A 17,835-nucleotide genomic window follows, 5' to 3' on the forward strand; every position below is an offset into this window, starting at 1 on the left:
ATTGGTGGAACTTGCAGTGTTTCGCTCTGCAGAATTACACTGAAGCATATGAAAAGTCCGCAAAATTTAGTAGAGTTCTGTGGATGGGCAGAGCTAGGCATGTTGCGCTGCTCATGCTCATTTTAAGCACCAGGAGCTCATTCCGTACTGAAAAATCAGTGTGAATGGCCCCATGCGGCATGCCAGAGGGCGCTGCTTTAGAGTTGATTTTGCCTCTACTTGAAAAGATTTTCTACTTTAGCAGCAGCTTTCTGACTGCAAATGGTCATCTACCGGCATAACTGCCTCCAACTGCCTACGTTGGGGAAATCTTACCAGGTACCCTCCTAATGACTGAAAACCACACTAAGTGATACCAAATCTCACTTACCAACTTACCGTTGGTGAGCTGAGTTACATGTGTAATGCGAAGTGGCCAGACAGCAGCTTGCTCCTGCACCTGAGTTCAAAAGAGTAGTGATAACCAGTCAAGAGAGATAATAAATCCAAATGCCATACAATTTTTAAATAAATACATAAACATTGCTTGAGTGTATCCTTTTTAAAAGTGACAAGAAAGTCTAAACTTGGACCAAAAGTCTAACTTTACTCATAGTAAAGTGAGACTTTTAGTCTAAGTTTTGATTGTTGGTCTAAACTTAAACTAAAAGTCTAAACTTAGACCAAAAGTCTAACTATACTCATAGTAAAGTTGGACCTTCGATCTAAGTTTAGACCTTTGCTCTAAACTTAGACTAAAAGTCTAACTTTGCTATTAGTAAAGTTAGACTTTAGGTCTACACTTAGACTTTTTGTCTAAACTTAGACTTTTCATCTAAGTTTACCTTTGTGAATCAGGCCCAATACACTATATCACTGTTTAAACCTACAGTATCTTTGAAGGGGCGAAATCTCATTGAGTAACACCTTAGCGGAAACTTTGAATAACAAGGGATGGGATGCCAGATGTGCGGCCCAGCAGACAAAACACATTAAACCAGGGTTGTCCAGTGTAGTCCCAGGAGGGCTGGATTCAGGTCTCAGTTTCACGCTGCCAATATATTATAAGTGTACATGCAATGGCTGTACATGAAATTAATTCATAAAGCAAGTGATTTTCCTGACAAACTGTCCTGGGCCCGACATTCCTGGACTTTCCTGTGACCCCCTGGCATTCAGAAAACAGTACTGGCTCATGTTAATTCACGAAGAAGGCTCATCGTAACCCGGAGCCAGGATTTCCACTATTTTGAGAATACGAGATCAGTTGTGCCTTTTGTGGTTTCTCAAGGGGGCCCAGTCCTTTTCCCATATCTATACAGAATCCCAGATAGAGCTAGGGTGACCACCTGGCATTGAGGCAAATTCTGGACAGGACTGTAAAAAATTCAGGACAAAGGGTCAAAATTCAGGACAAAAATTCAGGACAAAGGGTCAAAATTCAGGACAAAAATTTAAGAACAAACGTCAGTTTTACAGACACACGCAAGAGAGGCCATGCCTCACTATGTTGTCAGTGCATTTATTTACTCTTTTTTAACATAGCACTATTTATTCACTGTGGTCTTTTTGTGATTGCCTTCTGGCATGCTACATTCAGGAGTCGCATTACGTCCTTGTTCAGTAGTAGATGAATGCCCTTCAGTACTGCGGCAAGGCCATCACCCCTACCCAAATCTACCCGATCTTTCCTGAAGAGAAAGTAACAGCATAATTTTGATTATGTTTCTGAACATTTTAAAACCCCTGGCGAACAGTTTGGGAAACATTAAGGTAATTAACCTTATGCTAGTTTAAACAAATTGAACAAAAACATCTGGCTTACCCCAACCGCCCATGGACTTTCAACTTAACGAGGCAGGGCAGATGGTGTGGGCGACAGTCTCACACCTCATGTCAGGATGTGATGTACCCATAACTTGTCTGTGGTCTCACAGCACTAGAGTGTATGTCCGGGACTCTACATTTTTCTCAGAAATGGGAGCCCGGACTACCAATCAAAGATAATAAAAGAGGAGGATGAAATCGAGAGCAAATGGGAGATCCACGGCAAGTAATTCAAAGAGATGTTGCCAAGAACTGGTTAAATAAGTAAGAGAAGTACAAGGTGGGACAGTTCCTAAAATCAGACAAGATGGGTCCACCAAGACTATTCGAAGGTATTGGGTACCTGGGGAGTTGTCTCTGCACACAGGAGCGAAACAGAAGGGGCACTGTCAAGTGGTTGAACAAGCAACACCCATCCACCTTGGCAAACTCCTCTGGTGCAATGGTCTCTTGTTAGTGCTTTTGAAGGGTGAGCAGGGGCCAGACCCCTTGCAAGGTTGTGCAAGGCAATTGCCCACTTTGTCCATGTCTTTATATGGTTTTTAAATTGAGCAAAAGCCAAACTAGAGATCTGGGTTATCCCTAGGTTGCAAGTACACATATAATCTTCAAAATATTTGAGATGTAAATTGCACAAACACAATTTACAAATTTTAAAATGTAATTAGGGTTTCTTCGACATATGGCACTGTTTTTGCCTTTATATACATTTAGATCTCAGATTGAACTGGGAACCAGTTACCTTTTGATACCTAATGATTAATATCTACCATTCTTACACTGATTTCCAGGAAGAAAATCTCAGAAGATCGAACGGTCCCTCCAAGCCCAGTTTGCTTTTTGGTCTTCTCTTCTGCTTTCTGTAAAGGCCATGTGGTACTAGTGAAGGTGGTGTGCTACCCCAAAGATAGCATTATTTTGCAAACCTTCCTCTGCTCGTCCTTCATTCCTTCTTCAGACAGGCCACACATCTGATTTGGTCACTGTGGCGCCATCAGGAGCTCTTTCCACTATAAAGCTAACTGTGACTGCGGGTGGATTAGGTCTTCTGGACTTAGAATGCTATTATTCAGCTGCACTGGTCCAATGGGTGGCTCGCTGGCTTTCTGCCCACCTCCCTGCATGAGATGGGGTTTACCAGTAAAGACTTTTAAGAAAGGCTTAATGCACTGCTCATTGTTTCCTACTGACCATTCTACGGATCACCATTCAGGGATATCATGCACGGCTTTCTCTTGCCTTGCCAGAACCTGTACACCACTGCACTGACACTCTACTCTGCAACTCTGCACTCTACACCACTCTACTCTATGCCACTGCACTCTAGGCACTATACTCTACTCTACACCACTCTACAATACTCCACTCTGCACCACTCTACACCACTGCACTCTATGCCACATGAGTCTACTCTGCACTCTATGACACTGCACCACTCTGCATTACTGCACTCTCTGCTACTCTATTGTATGCCACACTACTCCACTGCACTCTATGTAACTCTACCCCATGCCACTCTATGCCACTGCACTCTGCGCCAATGCACTCTAAACAACTGCACTGTACGCCCCTGCCCTCTACTCTGTACCACTGTACTCTACGCCACTGTTCTCTGTGCCACTCTACTCCACTCTACATCACTGCACTGACACTCTACTCTGCAGCATTCCACTCTCCGCCACTGTACTATACACCAGTGTACTATGTACTACTGCATTCTATGCCACTGCACTCTATGCCACTCTACTCTGCATCACTCCACTCTACAGCACTTTGCTCTACTCTGCACCACTCTACACTACGCCACTGCACTCCCTGCAATGCGAGTCTACTCTGCAATCTATGCCACTGCACCACTCTACACTACTGCTCTCTCTGCTACTCCATTGTATGCCACTCTACTCCACTGCACTCTATGCCACTCTACTCTGTCCCACGCCACTCCATGCCACTGCACTCTAAACCACTGCACTCTACGCTAACGCACTCTAAACAACTGCACTGTACCCCACTGCACTGTACTTTGCACCACTGGGCTCTACACCACTGCTCCTATGCCACTCTACTCCACTCCACACAACTATGCCACTAACTTTAAGCCATGCTGAACAGCAGCTACTCTGGTGTACAACATTGCTAATGGCTAAAACACATTAGCAAAGCCAATAACTCTTTCGTAGATGAGACCTATTGGCTTTACCAATGTTTGTTAGTACTATGAGGTACCGAGGTACCTGAAAGAACTGTGAAAAATACAATTACATCATAATAAAGGCTGCTACAAAATGCGCAAATACATTTCGGTTAAATAAAAAAAAAGTGCTTCTCAAATACAGATTTGAATAATATACAGTTTATACCTAGTACTAAAAAATGTTATAACACTCTCTTACAATACCTTTCTAAAATAAATATCTTTGCCACCAGAAAACTTCAAGTGACTCCTTTTAGTAAAGTCAATGCAGGTTTTCAAGCCCCTTTGTATTTGCAGATTTACCAGTTGGGCACATTTGCATGTCTTTAGGGAAGGCGACCCCCTGGCAAGAAGGTCTGATTCTTATCTGTCCCTCCCTCCCTCAGAGCACAGGAGACCCCCTGCCTTCCAGTCCAGCTGGGGAGACTGATCTGCCCCTAATTTCGCCCTTCCTCCGTTGTCCTTTAGGTGAAAGGCTAAAATTACGGACAAATGCTGTCCGTGAAGACTTTCATCACGGACAACGGACGGCAGGGCGAAATTACGGACACTCCGTGAAATTTACGGACGGGTGGTCACCCTAGATAGAGCCCAATGAAATCTTGCATCTGAGGATGGGGATAGATCCAGGGTGGCAGACGCCTGGGGTAAGGCGCTGATTGCACAGAACTACGGTCAGTGCTGATGTAGGAGGGGTGAATGAGACTCACTCCTCCACTTATTGGTGGACTGTGCATTCTTCCTACAGGAAAGAAAGACATTTTTGAAATCAGTTTCCTTAAAGTAAGGAATAATGTTGAGAGCCAGGGGTAAATGCGTTGTGTGTGGATTGGGTCATCAGGATGTGGCCATTGCTCTAGGTAAATTCCTGAACACAATTGTATCATCCTGTGCTGAGATTTTCCCAGCTAATGCTGCTCTAGATTAGTACTTGTCCCATCCTGGTGGCCAGATGTGTTTTCTGCTTTAACAGGAGTGCTGGCTTCTTTTAATAAAGTGACCAGTTAAGGTCTTTTTAAAATGGTTGGTGAAACGAAGATTTTGATAATATTGTCCTTTGCTCTTTGTATTATGCATTTTATTAGTTGTATTTGTGATATGTTGTAGACCGTATCAGATGGATCCTCTGAGTTCTAACTAAAAAGGTTAATTATGGCTTACTAATGTCGGAGTCATGAATGTTTCAGCGACTATGCTTGCACAATGCACTTTGTTCCATTCACTTTGATGTTCATAACAGGGACACTCTGTTGATTATATTCTTACTGGGCTGTTTGGGTTTACAGATTTTGATACTGACTTTGATATAGTGATACTCTTGTATATTTATAGATTTTTTTTATTTGCTGTACCTGTCGATGCTTAAAGTGTGCCATATTTCTGTAAGAATTTATTTCTTGGAAATAAAGAATTTGATTAATTGAGCTTGTTACAACTTACTGCACCTTTGGTGCTCCTCACAATAAGGCTTTGACATTCTCTGAAAAGTAATTGCGAGAAACTTTTAGGCACATATTATGACACTGGCGGTATAAACTGCCTACCACCGCGGTGACGGCCGCCAAAAGACCGTTGCCGCGGCTACCATCTGTCCGCCAGATTATGACCACAGCCGGACTTCCGCCACAATAAGGGGGGAAATCTGGCTGTGGCCATACTGACGGATGGTGGTAAGGTGGCACTGCTACCTCCAGCACTGCTACACCAGTAGACCGCCATCAGCCGTATCATGACATATGGTACAGCCTGGCTGTGTTCTGCTGGCAGGTGCTGCTGGTGGCAGTAGCGCCCCATCCCGTTCCCTGATGGACAACCAGCTGAATGAAGGTAAGTTGGGTTTCCGACAGGTTGTGTGCATGAATGTGTGAGTGTGTGCATGAATGCGTCTGTGTGTGTAGTGTTGTTTGCATCGGTGTATGCATGTGTGTGAATGCGTGTAAGAATGGAAATGTGAATGTGTGTCTGCATGTCAGTGTAAATGTGTGTACAGATGTGTGCGAGCATGACTGGATGTATGCGTGTATGAATGTGTGTGTGCCAGTGTGAGTGAGTGGGTGTATGCGTGGTGCGTGTCTGCAGGTGTGTGCGTGTCTGGGGGGGTGGGAGATTGGAAGGGGGGAGCATGTATGAAGGGGGGTCATTTGGGGAGTGTTTGGGGGGATGGGTGAGCCTTCTACCAGTGACAGGGAAGGAATTCCCTGTCACTGGTAGGGCCTACTGTCATGGTTTTCGTGGCATTGCTAACGCCACAAAAACCATGGTGGTAGGCTGGCTCATAATTCCGCCGGCAGTACTATAGCGGCCGCCGGGCTGGAGATTGAAATCTCCGGCCCTGCGCCTGCGACCACATGGCGGTGTGAATGGTAAATTTGTGGGTTGGCTGCAGCTAACCCGCCAATGTCATAATGTTGTCAGCCTGTTGGCGGTACCACCGCCACTTTAACTCCTACCGCCGGGATCACAATGACCCGTTTATTTTTTTTTACTTTTGACAAAATCGACCGTGGCTAACCTTCAGACCATACAGTATTTGGAATCCATTCAGTTGTCCGCCTGTGTTGTTCAGCATAACTGCTTAAACATTGTAGGTCTCTGTCATTGGTGGGTGTCGCCTTTCCTTAGATTCTCAGGGACCAGTAGAGTACTTCATTACTTCCCAATGTGCTAAGATTTTCCTTTATTTAGTGAATCCGCATTATTCGTTATTGTGCATTTTCAGCTTAAGTAGAATTTACTAAATGTGTGAGACAATACGAAAGTTAACAGACTAAAGGTAACCATGCATTTCAAAGACTTTTCACTAAAATGTTATCGACAACTGCTAAAAAGACTTATTTTTGTAGACTTTTTTAAGTGAATACAATTTGATTGCAGTAAGTGAGCTCTTGCAAAATTATTAACACTTTGTTTTGCCTTTTTCAGATCCAATGTGCTCTACTTCTTTTGCTGGTAAGTTCCTTTTTAATTTTACCTGTACTTCAGAAGGTGATAGCATGTCGTGATTATTTATAGCGTAGGGCTATTCTGAATTTAGACAAAAAACTATTTGTCAGGACAGTACGTTATATAGTGACTTTACACAGACATAATGAAAGCAATACCCGTTCTTTCTTAAAGTTAACCTTTGTGAGGCCTGGGTATCTCCAATACACTCAAATGTTTTTTTTCTGTGCTGCTCCCCTGCCGCCCTGCAGGTGTTTTTCCCAAGACATATTCCCAGGATGTCAGACTCACACGTTTGCTTATAAATGTTTCAAGGAAGGGTTTTGCTTATCAGAGTGACACACATTTGAAAGCCTCCAGGGAGCACGCTGCAGGATAATTGTTTCAGTTGTAATTGCCCTATAAACGGATTGTTTTAGCAAAACAGCTGAAAATTGAACTATTCTCGATCTTGATATCAGCAAAATGTGGAGGCCTTCGCTGTGTAACTTCATTTATTTTGAGCCTGGAAGATAATAGAATGCTGCTCACCGGGGACGCTGCGCACTGAAAAGGCCATTTGGAAGCAGAACTGACCTATTGGGTGAGCCAGCCAACGCCTACGCTGAAATAACCCCAGGTGCAACATGATGAAATATACATCCCTCTCCATTCTGACTTGCTGCAGTCATCAGAAAACACGCATAAATAAGTAATTCAAGACCAAAAAAATGCCAAGGCTCATGTTATTGTACATTTTTGAGTGTGTCGCTTTTCTTACTTGAAGATTATATGTTTTTATGATCATTTACCATAAGGCTTGTGAATTCCATGCCCTCTGCCACATATAACTAGTACATCAAAGACAAATGAGATCGAATAATTTAAGCAAATTTTAAAATTATTTTTATTTGTAACCTGAGAAGACAGAAAGGAGGCTTAGAGATTCGATCATGGAAAACCCCAGATACAGGGCAGAGGCTCCAATTTGAAAAAAACATGTAAGGCAAAAAAGTAAATTGGCATAGAGTCACAGCAAATGGGCATACACACATGAAGTAGTATTAAGTGAACTAACAAACTGATGTGGAATTTTGTCTTCCATGGGAGACAGAAGCACAAATACGTCAGAAAAGCCTCACTGTAAACATACAGATAATGCAAATTAGCAATGTAAATACAAATGCACGGGCTTCTAAATATACATCCACGAAACCTTTTTGTGTAGCTATATATGCACAAAAGTCAGGAGTCAGTGGTACAATAGGAAATCTAAGAAAAGTATGTAAATCTAAAATAGATTCACCCTGCAAAATGAGCACGTTATTAACTGAAATAACAACTATGCAGCTTGAGACTAGTCTAGTTTCAAATGTGACCCACCAGTGAAACAGGAGTGGAACAGTTCAAAAACACATAACAATGCAATACATCAGTACATAAGTAGTATACATCATCGACAAGGCAAAATCGAATTTTACAATGGTGATCTGATATTCAGATTGTGTGGGCTTATGCTCCACGTCATAATGGTCACACTGACTCCAACTGTGGTTGACACCTATAAACAATGCTTCATTTTTTCAAGGAAGATTTCTGGACTGTGTCACCAGAAACAGAATAATGAACATTAACTGAAACTTGAAACGTTTCATGCTTCAAAACTATTGTTACATGTAGGTAACTTGTTTCTTCCCAAAGGAAAGCAGATATAATCCTCATGCTCTATAAATTAGGTTTATGTGCTGATTTCTTATAATGCATATTAGTGTGCTGCCAGAGCCAATCCAAGTAAATACAAATACATATTGTATTAAGAAGAAAAGTCATAAAAACGAATACAATTCTTGGTATGGTCAGGAGTAAACAGCAAATAATAATTGCATCAGAGAAAAACATTGGAAAACATGCCAAGTGATGATGTAAGGGAAACGCAGCAGTGTGGCCAACAGTCAAAGCAAATGCCGTCACGCCTTAAGGAGCTCCCCCTCAGTGTCTTGCCACTCCAACTACATGAGTAGGCAGATCTACACTGAAGAAGTCCCCATGCCAATTGATTTTTAACCAGGGGACCCATGTGAGGCACACAGAGGTGGACTTAGAAGCCGAGCTAAAGAACTAAACAGTTCCCAAGATGGCAGCCACACCCCCGACAAGAAGGGTGTCGACTGATTACACTGGGAAAACTAGGTGAATGAGGTCCCAGAATTCATAGTAGATCTGACGCAAAACTATTGATTACCTGGAACCCAATGGAAGGAAAACATTGCTGGAAGTTTAAACCCGAGGAGAGTGAGAACCATTATGCCTGGAACCCTAACACAGAGGCAATGATCGGTTGGGATCAGACTAGAGGACCATCACTGAAATGGGGAAGAATTGCAGAAGTTCCCCTCCCCTACACATTAGGGTTGGTACATGCCCTGATGTTGAAGGTCATGGTCAAAAGTTGGGCTGAGACCAAACAGATTCAAGGTAAGGAGACCAGGGCCCACAGCCACTGAGAAGTGCCTATAGTGGTGGTTATTACAATAGATATTGGAGAAAATAAAAGATCTACATCACAATGGGCAAAAGTCTTCCATGTTGTTCAAGGGAAAACCAGATGCAGAAGGAAATCAGCAATTACATGGGCATTAGTATTAGAAGTCATTAGATGTCACATAGTGGAGGAGTGGAAGCTAGAGCTTGGCGAGCTCTCTTACATTCACCACATATTCCTTGGAATTAAAATTGAATCCTAGACCACATAGACAAAATCCATTGCACATTCATACTTGGCATTGACTCTATTAAACTCACAAAACATAATACACAGCAAAGGGCAGAACAAATACCCCTGATGGGAACAATGGAGCTGAGTATAGACATGCCAACGAAACATATGTAAGCAACACTTTTAGACAGTCCCTTTGACAAATTGGATTGCATTATTTTGGCTGTGCAGGACACATGTAATGTTATGGAACAGAATATTGCAAGGTGGTGATTGATTGACACTGGTAATTATTGAAAGCCTCCTAAGACCAGACCAACAAAAACTGTCAGGCAGAGGATCCACAGTAGAATCTATCATGTATTGGCAAGGCCCATTGTACAAGAACATCAAAAGCAAGTAAAAGACTTTCAGGACTGAGTCAGGTACCTAGAATATGGAGAAAAATAGTCCACAGGATGATCAAGGAGAAACAATGTATGCATTGCTACTCTGCCAGAAACATTGACGGAGCATAATGGACTTGTGCCTGAAAGACCGGTTTTATCAGCAGATAATGCAGCAATGTCTGCCAGTATTCTTCACAGTGAGAAGACTGTACTATGTCCAAGCAACTCCTTCCAATTTGAGAACACCTTCTAGGCCTGTAGTAGAGCAATTACTGAATTACAGAGCATATGACCACTTATGACAGGCAAGGTATAGCATTTCAAGTAGAACATCACAAAGTCCTTTAATTTACTGAATTCCCAGCTGGTAAACAAGCCAAAAGTAATCCCTTCTGAGAAGTCAAACAAAGGACAATGGACATCAAATAGATACCATTATTTCCAAAAAAAGGTTATAACCAAGATAATACATAATACTTCATGAAAATAAAGGATGCCTTGTAATGGATAGAGCGGCAAGCATCTGTCAGTGGAGGAATCTACCAAATTAGGTCATCTCATCTCAGGATGCAATGCAGGAAAAGTCAGATGATGCATAGCAGACCTGCTCCCTCTCAGATATGTGCAGAGAGTGGAGTCAAGGCCAACACAGACCCTGGAGTGTGGTGGTTATAGACCAATACACCACAGCATCACGGACTGTTTCAGATGAGTATAGTTCAGGTTCCCAACAACAAGCGTTACCCACCATCACCAAAATGACATCTGATGACATGGCATTTTAAAATAATGACAGAATGCACTGGTTGCAGGAGTCCCAACTGAGGCAGCAAACTATTCTCAGGAAGACGACCTCCCCTTCTTGAAAGTGATCATAGAATGTTGTTTATACACAAGGTGTTTCTTTTAATGGCAACATCACACTTTTCCTCTATCAAGAAGAGGAAATCATCACCTCTTAGACTGTTATACACATCCTCGGTTTGGGACATGTAGACATGTAGTGTGGGACATTACACACTATTCACCATCATGCTGGGCTGAGGAAGCACTGATTTTTGGTTTTGATAATCGTTTTGGCTGATTTCTTAGGGTGGACAAACTTTTTCCAGCCATTCTGGAAATATAAGAGGGATGTTTGATGGCAGGTAGAAGGCTAGTACACACTAGAATGCATAGATGGAACAAAAGAAGCCATACTAGGAAAAGCCTAAGATATCAATAGGAGAAACTGACCAATATTGGACATCTCAGATTGTTTAGCAAGCCCCCTACGGCAGGCAGCATTAGAAGTAAACCTACTAGAATATTGTTGACTCAACTGACACAAAATAGTCTTCCCACCAGGCATATCAGATGATCAGGTAACCCACTGAAACATCATAGAATATATTAATACCTACACAGTTGAGGAATAGACACAGCCCTACACAGGAAACACATTAACATAGTCAGAGGGAGACAAACCGTGAAACTTTGTGGATGACAATCAATATACCACATTCTACTTGTTTGGAAGCAGGGCATTGACGTGGGCTTCAATAGGATTTCCATAAAAGGTACTCCCACAAAAGGTGGATCCTGAAGAAAGATGTGTGATGGTGAAGAGTAGACTAGATGGGGACCCAGTATGAATAGTATTCAGCTATGCTCCAAACATTCTATAGACTGAATTCCTAAACTCATATATGGATAACTGACTCCTACAACCTATACTTCTTCAACGGTCTGAACACTATAATTTCACTCCATATGTGGCTGATAAATAAATTCCACAGTTTCCTGGGGCAATGATCAGGGTTGTATCAGATGGGTTCGGAGATGGGTTCGGAGCATGTGGTCCTAATACAGAAATATGAAGGTCCATTGCCTCACTTTGTAGATAGTATTGTTTAAACTCACCAGAAAATGAAAAACATTCTAGATTAGTCCATTTTCTCTGCAGAACTCAAACCGAGACCAAGTTATGTAAGTAGAATATTTGGGAAGAACATTATAAAACCTCAACTCATTGTTACTTTGTTTTCCTTGGGGTAGCTGTAGACCTTGCATCCTATCATGGCAGATGCAACCGGAATAGCTGGAAAATAACACAATTAAAGGTAGGTTGAGGAAAGTGATTAAAAATGACTTTTAAGGTAATACAGATATAGCAGAGAAAATGATTGATTTTGTTTCAAAGTAATGATGCAAGTATAATACATCGCAGTCATCTCCAGCATCCGGAAATCTATTAACACTGTCTTTATTTTTCTGGAAGAGCCTATGGTGCGACTTGAGAGAAGTAAACACAAATTAATAGGATGGAGCAGATATGATTCTGAATAAAGTATGGAAAGACAATAGATGAACAAACTAAAGAGGCTCATTTTCAGGAAACATGTATCTCACCAGCGTAATGAAGGTGACAGAGAAGGCCAAGGAGCAGCAGAAGTGCCTCATTCTTATGTAACCATCCTACAAACTCCTCCATCATCAATAATGTATTGCCAATTAGAAATTAAGACACACTGGGAATATATTATGAAAATCTGTGAAACCCCTAGCAAGTGATGGATTGCCATATGAATTTTTGGTAGAAAGGCCTCCTCAAGGTTGGATATTTTTAATAAATGGTCCCATTGTAGTTTCAAATTCTCCTTAAAACAGCTCAGAGAAGGAAAGGCAATTTAGACGAAGCCGCACATTATGCATCCTTTTCTGGTAGACCTGGCAGGTTTTCCTGGTCCTCAAGGAGAGGCTTTTTCCTTAGTTCAGATTTTTTCTACGAGCTCTCTTAGAATGCAACCTTGAAGAAAGGTCCTCACATCTTTAGTATTGGTTCCTCAGACTTCAGTCCACTTTTCCTAGATGCAAGATGATTCCCACAACTCTGATTTCATGTCTTCTAAAACTGTCCAGTACTAACTGATCAACAACCTTTTTTCAAAATCAACAAGACCTTCACGTGTCCCAGGGACCTTCTGCCCCAGTAGGCTACATAGAGAAATACATTTTCACAGTGGTAAGCTTACGAGACTCATCCATGATCCCATTTAGCTGCTGGAAACAACAGGAGACTTAGTCGCTGTAGGAGAGCGAAATGAGGCAGCAGGCATTTAGAACAAAGCTAGAAACAACGCACACCAATACTCTAGCACACAAACAGGAACTCATTAGTGGAACCAGCAAGGAACCTTTCTTCACTCTTCAGTTCCAAGACAATTCTCTCCTTAGGGTGGATCAGGCAGAATATTTTAAAGCACAAACCAATCAGCTGCTGGTGATGAGGTCTGTTGAATCCGAACAAAATTGCAATTTTTCACACTCACAGTTTTCTGCTGGGAAAGTGATGTCCTGAGCAAAACTAACACATGGGGAATTCTTGTATTAGTTGCATAGTACTCTCTCCTGCCTCAAAACTTCACTAATGGTCTCTTCAAACACAAATGTCTATTTCGGTAGTCATACAGGCCTTTTATCTCTGACTCTGGATATATTGACCCTGTAAGGCAAACTCAGTACGAAGTGAGTAAGCAGCTAAAAGACAGGAAGCATGCCTACCAAAACTAACTTCTGCTGAGGTTAGACAGAATATGGTTCATACTGCATGACATAATAGCTTATACAGTATGACATTATCTTCACCATTAGCCTTTTAGATCATGTAGCCTTTCTGTTGCAAATGTATTTCTCACAACACCATTCAAATGTAAGGTTCATATTTATGTGTAAATCACATTTTAACTCAAATATGTCTTGCTCTAACATGAAGCAAAAATATCCTGTGTTTCAGTGGTAGGTTGAATAAATATATCCTTCTCTTGTTCCCATTGTGGTGCTATTGTCCAGGCCTCCTGCACACTGCTAACTGCCTCAGCAGAGGAACAATTATGGCAATTTAGGAATTAAAAAAACAGGGTTTGGTTGGTGCTTTAAGTGAAGAATGTGTGGCTGAGCATCTTCATCAGAACCCAAACAATGCTATATTTTTTTTTTTAACTGATGTTCCAGAGCAATGCAAAAAATGGCTACGGAGTGAAGGCAAAATTACGCCTTTCCCTACAGTTGTTTGAACCTAACCCTGAATTCCTACTGAGGTTCCACGAAGAGCTGTATTTTATGTGGTTCAGGTCATTTTGTCTGTTCATCGTCTTGGTCCTTAGCATGCCCATTCATCTATTGTGGGCAAAGAGTTCAGACGCATAATCATGGATCTGCTTTTCCAGTACTTTCTTGTTAGTGCCCTAACTGTCAATTTATGTGGTATGTTGTACATCGATTTGTTTGCTGCAGATATCTACAAGTATTATTCTTGTACCCCGTTCCTCTGTGCACTGCCTTCACTGCTATGTGTATTTGTTCTGTGTTTTATCTTCTGGTGTTTACTTTGCTGTTAATTAAAGTAAGTTTTTGTACCTTTCCTTTGACCTGATTTAGAGTTTAGCAGATGAAAAGGTGTACATCATTTTAGCAGAGACATTACCTCGGCCATCTCAACAGTATTTCACCTGCTAGATTAAGAGATGACTGCTGGCCCATGATCGCCTTTGTACGTTGAAAGATACTGCCGTCATTGTGTTTCATTTTAACTATTTGATGCCATCTAGTTCGATGTCTGTCAAAAAAAACAAATATGTACTTCTGTTTTACAGCTATAAATGGCTTTAAACCTGACAGCTACCCACAAAGGGATACTGGCAGGTGTAAATGGTTTTACTGCTGTGTAATTCTCTAGCACAAGTGCAAGGTATTACGCAGGTGTGAACCCTACGCAAGGGCTTAAGAGTAGCAGGAGCAAGGCATGGTTTTCTTTGACAATTAGCCCAAAAAACTTTGTAAGTCCATGACTTTTCACAAATTCCTATCTGGCCCTTTCAAAATATGGACAGAGTCGGAGTTTTCCTGAAGATTCTCCCAGTCAAGTGTAGGAAGGGTAATGGGTCCCCACTAAACTCGGTAGGTGTAAAAGAGAAGGGGTTTCCAAGGGGAAATGTTTTCTACGTGAAGAAATACATGTACGTTTGATAACCAGGTTATCGTTCACACGTTTGCATTTGAGAGATGGCAAGCAATAAAAAATTCACGAGTAATGGGCCAGGAAAACACCTGGAAATCTGTGTGTGGTGCAGTTTTCCTTGCATAACACTGGGAATGTCTGTGAATTGTAACAAGTGCATAAGCACGGTCAAGTGAAGGTGCAAATCTTCGAATCTACTTTTGCACTATTTTATGAATTGGGTCCAAGAATATTGGGAGTCTGACCATGTGGCTACTGACAGCGTAAATCCATTCATCATTCACTGATCTTCAGCGAATCTCAAGTGGAGCGAAGGAGTGAGGAATAGAACAAGTAACATATTTATTGTTTATATATTCACATGCTTGCTATGTGACAATAGTTTTACCTTACTATTAAAAAAAGTCGTACTCTAAATTGAATATTTTTCATAGATTGCACGTTGAAAACGTTGCACATTTAATTAAAAAGGGCTCTTTTAAGCAGTATGAGTTGTGAACGTTAATCACCTGTTCTATGAAACTGAATCAACCAAACTGGGGGACCACATGACAACACAATGTAATAACTGTTAGAAAAGTATGCTAGTCATCTGAATTTGACAGAATTACTACTGCTGGAATTACCGACTCCAGTAAAAAACATGCCAACAATATTTAAACCAACGGGGTATACTGCTTGTGCTCAAATTGGTATTTTTTGCATTACCGTCTGCCTTTAAATCAGGCATTAAATCTAGACTGTGAGCAATTTCTAGCTATGCGTGTACCGTGTAGCAGAGCCCTGGGGAACGCATGTTCAGTCAGAACTTCAAAATTTACAATGAAAGAAATCGTAGTTTTTGTTCTTACCGTTTTTCCCTAGTCTGTAATAGGAAGTGACACATGAACACAATGTGGCGCAGCTAAATTGCTGGCTGTCCTATGTTCAGTGAAGTGTACATTTTTGAATTGCAAATTTGCAGCTTAGCGTCTTACAAGCAGCTTGTTTGTATGCCGTTTCCCCGAGACACGTATCTAAACAGATGGCTTGTGAAGAAGTATAATATGCTAGTAATTCATGCCAGTGACTTTGAGTTGATGTTAACTCATTAGGGCAAAGCAGAATTATATTTTATGGTGACATTTCATAAATCTATATTCCTGCAGCTCTAGGGTATTGGCAAATCTAAGGAGAGAGAAAAATAAATGTGTGTTATACATCATAATGTGTTGTAGCCGTATTGTAACTTTTATAACTTGGGACAATTTATAAACACACTTCATTGTGTGCAGAAATTTCAATTAAATTAAATGAAACGAAATGTTAGTCATCTTAAACTACTCTATTTCACTATAACACCCTCATCGTAGAGAGGTCAAAGCAAGTAGCTAACAGTAAAAAAAACAAAAAATCTTTGTATAATTGTTGAAAGTGTTAACAATTATCAATATTTCTACACATATCCAAATTGTGTTAGAAAATAAGGACAGGAATGAAAAAAGGAAATAAAGGATAGTGACTCTTTGATATATATAGTATCAAGTAAATTGGCACATTTTAATTTTCATAACATTGAAAAGACAAGGGAATACATCATGTTGTAAGAGAAAAACATCCTCATTGAGAAACTGCAGCAATATCAACATTCTTGCAATGAGCTAATTCCATTTCACAAAGAGAATAAGACAAAGAAAAGCAAAACATTTTCTCTTTGTCTTACAAATAAATGCCTCCTACAGTTTGGGCACCCAGAACTGTCAAGAGTTAGTTGCAACAGCTTCCACCTTGCTTGGACAATATGCACATGGATGTGCTGATAAGCACAATGTTAATTATTGTGTGAATAGTCATGATATAGGCACACTTACACAGAAATATTTTCTTCTCTGTTACATAATTTGAAAACTTTTTCAGAGGCACTATACATACTCTTCACCTAATAAATAAATGTCAACAAAACAGACACATATAATAGATGTTATCTACAAATACATTGTGAATTATATATAGATCTAGTATTGGTATTCTGCAATTCAAACACAACTCTAGACAGACATCATTGAAAAGTCTTCTTTCACATATGGACTCAAACACAGACGGTGTAAGGGCTCCTGGTAGGAGATTATCATATGACGCAATATCCTACCACATCACAGATATATTTTTATATAAGAATACACCTCACTCTGATTAACAGTGGCATGCATCATCATAGGTGCCTTCCCCTTATGCCAGTGAGTAGATACCACTCAAATGGGATCAAACACTGGTTGGGAGCTCCTGATAAACCGATTTTGCTGAATAAGTGGAGGGATCCAGTTTCTTTCTAAAAAATGAGTATGGGTATACCCTTATGATATCTCTTTTTATTCTATGGGTATGCCATACCATGATTAAAAGGTAATGACATCTGAATGTTATGAAAAAGCAATGTGTCATTTATCCAGCTAGAGGTTTACTCTTTTCAGAAAAATAATGGAACTCTGCAGTTATTCAGCATACAATGGATGCTGTCAGGAAGAAAATTCTTCAATTGACAAAGAGGTTGGCTTAATGAATGTTCTAAGAAATGACCAAATGTTTAGAACTGTATATCAAAATCTCTAAATTGAGCAATAAGAATTCTACAACACAAGCTCACCCTTCCATTTTTTTAAAATAGAGATGAAGGATGAATTCCACAGGAATGTTCATACTTTTCAGTCCAAAGGAAAGGCCACTGTTGAATCTGACTTGTCTGTTTTACAGATCCTTCATTAATAATTCTATTTAGAAATCACCAGTGTCACCTCACATTCAGTCAAGTCATTGTAAAGATTCTCCTTCA

The 17,835-nt window shown here is 40.7% G+C and overlaps 1 protein-coding gene across 1 annotated transcript in view; it reads left to right on the forward strand.

The window, feature by feature from the left end:
- PTPRE (protein tyrosine phosphatase receptor type E) overlaps window positions 1–17,835 on the forward strand; it is a 939,227-nt gene that overhangs the window by 226,028 nt on the left and 695,364 nt on the right. The window contains exon 2 of the mRNA XM_069239717.1: window positions 6,923–6,949. The gene's annotated coding sequence lies outside the window, so the exon portion shown is untranslated. The remainder of the gene's footprint in view (window positions 1–6,922; window positions 6,950–17,835) is intronic.

This window comes from Pleurodeles waltl, chromosome 6 (genome assembly GCF_031143425.1).
Source record: "Pleurodeles waltl isolate 20211129_DDA chromosome 6, aPleWal1.hap1.20221129, whole genome shotgun sequence".
NCBI lineage: Eukaryota > Metazoa > Chordata > Amphibia > Caudata > Salamandridae > Pleurodeles > Pleurodeles waltl.